The following is a 4,239-nucleotide window of genomic DNA, read 5'->3' as shown; positions in this document are numbered from 1 at the left end:
GGCGCGCGCAGGCGCAATGCCCGCACGCCCGCCTCTCCCCGGGGCCCGGCCGGACGGGCGGCTCTAGGTGCCGAGGCGCCGCTGAAGGGGCGATTCCACAGGCGTCGCCCCGCCCCCAGGGCTGGGTTGGGCCGACTGCGCAGGCGCAGTCCCGCCCCCGGGCCGGAGTGGGCCGACTGCGCAGGCGCAACCTTCCCCGGGCTCCGTGAGGGCCGGCCGCGCAGGCGCAGTCCCCGCGCGCCGGCCCCGCCCCCGGGCGGCCAGCGGGGCGGCCGTGAGGTACCCGGCGCTGGCGGCGCGGGGGGCGCTGGCCCCGCGTGGGGCGCTGGCGGGGTGGGCCGCCGGGGCCTTCCTGGTGACTCGGCGGCGGAGCGGGCGCACGCGGGCCGCGGCATCGGGGGCTGCGGCGCGACGGGCGCCCGGCTCCACCCGCAGGTGCGCGGCGTCCCTCGGCCGCGGAGCCTCGAGAGGCGCACGGGCCTTACCCGGACGGCGTCCGTCCCGCCGAGGAGCTCCGGGGGGCTCTGCGTGCGCGCCGGGCGCGTTTAGGCCCTGGAGTCTCGGACGATAAGGTGCAGCCGTGCGCGGGTGCGCCGGGTGCAGGGATCGAAGCTTAACGTGTGGGGGCCGGGGGGGGGGCCCTTCCTCTCGGGGAGGCCGCGGGGCCGGGCTCGCTCTCCGTGTCTGTCCCGGACACTCAGTTTCCTAACTCACAGTAATTCACCGACCAAATAAATTCTCCAACTTTGTCATCTTGTTCTAGGCTACAGCTCACTTTGTATGAGAACGAGACGACACGGGTTCATTCCCTAAGTCTCACTGTAAAGGTTAGGACGTCTTTCGTTCACCAATGACTGGTCCGCTTCAGTGGGGTCAGTCGGCCGTGTCTCCGTCTGCCCGGAGCCCTCCGTGTGTCCCCCCACAACGGCCTCCACGACCCCCGCCCCCAGCTCTGCCTGCCTGTCTGGCCTCTGATCTCACTCCAGCCCCAGGGGCCTGACCTCTGCGACGGAGACGGGCCGGCGAGAACTTACGGCCGCCTCCGCTCTTTTCATTTGCTTATCGTGGCAGCGGGTTGTGTTCCTTTTGTTCTCCTACCCCAGCGTCTGCTGGGTTCTGTCTGGCCCAGGACGACGGTGGAGGTCTGTTTTAAAGCTGGGGGCTGGCGGGTGGACAGCAAACGACGGCTGCGGTCCAAATCCTGCCGCCAACGGTTTTTATTTGACCCCAAGCTAAGAATGTTTTTTCAGTTTTCAATGGCTGGGAAGAAAAATCAAAAGAATGTTTCATGACATGAAAATTCTGTGAAATTCAAATGTCAATGTCCTGACTGGAGTTTTCCCGGAACAGAGGGGAATCTTCTGCTTCACTGGCCACCTACAGCTGTGTTCACCACACAGGCCATGTTGAGGAGCTGTGGCACAGACCCCGTGACGGGCAAGGCTAGGAGTATTTGCTCTCTGGCCCTTGCGGAAAAAGTTGCCAGCTCGTGCCCTAGATGAAGGAACAGCCTCTTACCTGGTCCCACGGCTTGTCATCCCTCCACTGACTACCTCATGGGGGTTCCTGTCTCACGGTCAAAGCTGGAGTTCTTAAAATCGTGGTGGCGGTGCCCACACTGCCCAGCCCCTGCCGCCCTGCCCTGCCCACACTCGCTGACTCCGCGCCAGCCGAACGGCGGCCTCCTGGGCTCCACCTCATGGCCTCTGCACAGACTCTTCCTGAGCTGGAATGCTCTCACCCACACGTCTGCCTGTCTCACCCTCTACGTCTGCAGATCTTTGCCCAGATGTCATCTGGGGAGGGGGCGTGGCTCTTTCTGGTCTTTCCCTACAGAGCAGTAGCCCCCCGCCCCATCTCCCAGCCTCATTCTTCTCTGACATTGACCTGTTTGTGGTCAGCCTCTCAGGGTAGAAGGAACGCTCCAGGGGAGCAGGGCCTCCTCTTCCTGTGTGATGATGGACAGTGCCCAGTGCTGAGGAGAGCAGGGGCTCCCTGCGTCTTGGTGGGTGGGCTGATTGCGACCCCACTGTGGCCTGGCACTGATCTGAAACGGATGTAAAAGGTTCCGCTGGCAGATGGCGACAACCCTTCCCCAAGGGCCTCACCAGTTCCACCTCCCTCCTTTGTCCGCGAGCGATTCTCACACCTGCAGACAGGCGGGGTGTGCCTGCTCTGACCTCTTCCAGGAGGGGTTTGAAGGGCTTTCGCTCCGTATCTCACTGACCCCAAGGACATGAATCTGAGAAAACTGCGAGACAGCGGAGGTCGGAGGAGCCTGGCGTGCTACAGTCCATGGGGTCACAGAGAGACACGACTGAGGGACCGAATAACAACAACAGCAAAACTTCAGTGCCCAAGTGGGCACCGTGGGCCTGAAACGGGGCACGGCACTCGTGAGGCGCACCAGCGTGAGGCATGCCGTTCCCGTGAATCAGGCCACCTCATGACCCTGTGAACAGCTGCAGGCCATTCATGTACCAAACCCTGGATGAGCACTTTCTGTGAGCCCAAGATGCTGGACTTCAGTTTTAATTTAAGCAAGAGAAGCGTGAGCGCCTGTGTTTTAACCGAGTTCTGAGCACAGACTTGAAGCCCCAGGAAAGAGGGAGGGTTCTGTCTCCTGCCTGGTGCTGGGCACTGTGTGCAGTCCACGCTTAGGCAACGCATGGAGTAAAGAGTGACCAGCCACCTGCTTTGAGGCCACCGGGGCGGAGGACTGACTGGCCTGCAGCACCCTCACGGCTGTCTGTCCACGCGGGGTGCACTGTGGCCCTTGGAAGGGGTTCACCACACGCCAGATTCTAAGCCCAGCTCAGGGGACATGAGGTTGATGGTGTCACGTGTGGAAGCCGCTGGGTGCCCGGCTGTGGTGACCACATCAAGGGTCCTGATGGCCGGGCCTGAAGTGAGGGCGGCTGTGCCATGGAGCCCCGTCTGCATAGGGGTTTGGGGCAGACACCCACCTGTCTGCGGCCGAGTCCCAGAGCCCACAGTTCCCCTTGCGGAGTGTGGGTCTTTGTGGCTCTGGGGCCTTGAGAACGGTCCCCCTCTCTTGTTCTCAGCACAGGTCCCTGCCTTCCCTTCGGGGCAGCAGGAATGCTGTGTGTGTGTGAGTGTGTGTGTGTGTGTGCAGGAGGGGAAAACTGCCAGCAGTTCAGGTGAGAAGACCCCAGGTGGGCCCAGGGGGAAGGGCAGCCATCCGTCCATCCGGCTGCAGGAGGCAGCTTTGGGTGCCAAGCACCCGCCAGACCCTCAGCGTGTTGTCCCCTGGTCCCTGGGAGTGCCACCCCCACCCCAGGCAGATGGTAGCATCTCTGCTCCTCTCGGGGGAGGAAGACTGCAGCTGGAGGGGGCCTCCCCGAGGGGGCGGAGCTGGCAGGGCAGAGTGGGGTCACATGAGGTCTGGGAGCCCAGGAGGCAGTTCTGGGCGGCCCCTCATGTCAGATGTGGATCGGGGCTGCTGGACAGAGCGGCCCGGACAGGAAGGCGCTCGGGAGTTTGTCCAGGTCTCAGGTTTTGCTCTGGGCCTGGGTGGGCGGGGGCTTGGGAACCCCGCCGAGGACCACCCGCTCCAGGCAGCCATCAGCAGATCACCTGAGGGCCCTACACAGCTCTTCTGAACTGGACCCTGGAGTCACTCTGCACACTGACCCCAACTCCTCACCTGGGGGGGCTTGGCCCTCCCCACCCCGTGCCTGCCCCAGCCTCCCAGGAGTTGGCACGTTTGCAGGTTGGGAGAAGGGGTGTGGGGGCACTCGAGGGCAAGGGGGCAACGGGCAGCCTGGGTTGGGGAGGTTTCCCCGGCGCTCCATGGTCGCTGGTTCCGGTGGGGGTGATGTCCTCAGGGTTTTGGGGGGGATGCAAGGAGGGCAGTGGGGCCTGGGGGTGGAAGATGGGTGGGGGCAGAATGGGACCCCAGGCTAGGGTCTGGGCTGCCGGAGGGACTGAGACCGAGGTGGGAGGGAGGCCCGTCAAGGCCGCAGACCTGAGCCCCCTGCCTGCCTTCCACGGCCCCGCGCCTGCCCTGCTCTAGGCCCCACGCCCCAGGAGGTGCCACCCCCACACAGGCACCCGGGCCTCCCCGGGGTGGGCGAGGCCGGGTCTGCGGCTTCCACTTCTCCACGCCCGGCGTTTTTCATCGTCACCTCCCGCCCTGCTGTCGGCGGCTTCCCGTGGTTTTCCTCTGGGCGGAGGGGGCCCGGGGCTGGGCGAGGCCGTCCTCCTTTGAGGCTGAGG

Source organism: Bos javanicus, chromosome 5, assembly GCF_032452875.1.
Source record: "Bos javanicus breed banteng chromosome 5, ARS-OSU_banteng_1.0, whole genome shotgun sequence".
NCBI lineage: Eukaryota > Metazoa > Chordata > Mammalia > Artiodactyla > Bovidae > Bos > Bos javanicus.
Note: the sequence above shows the minus strand (reverse complement) of the source record.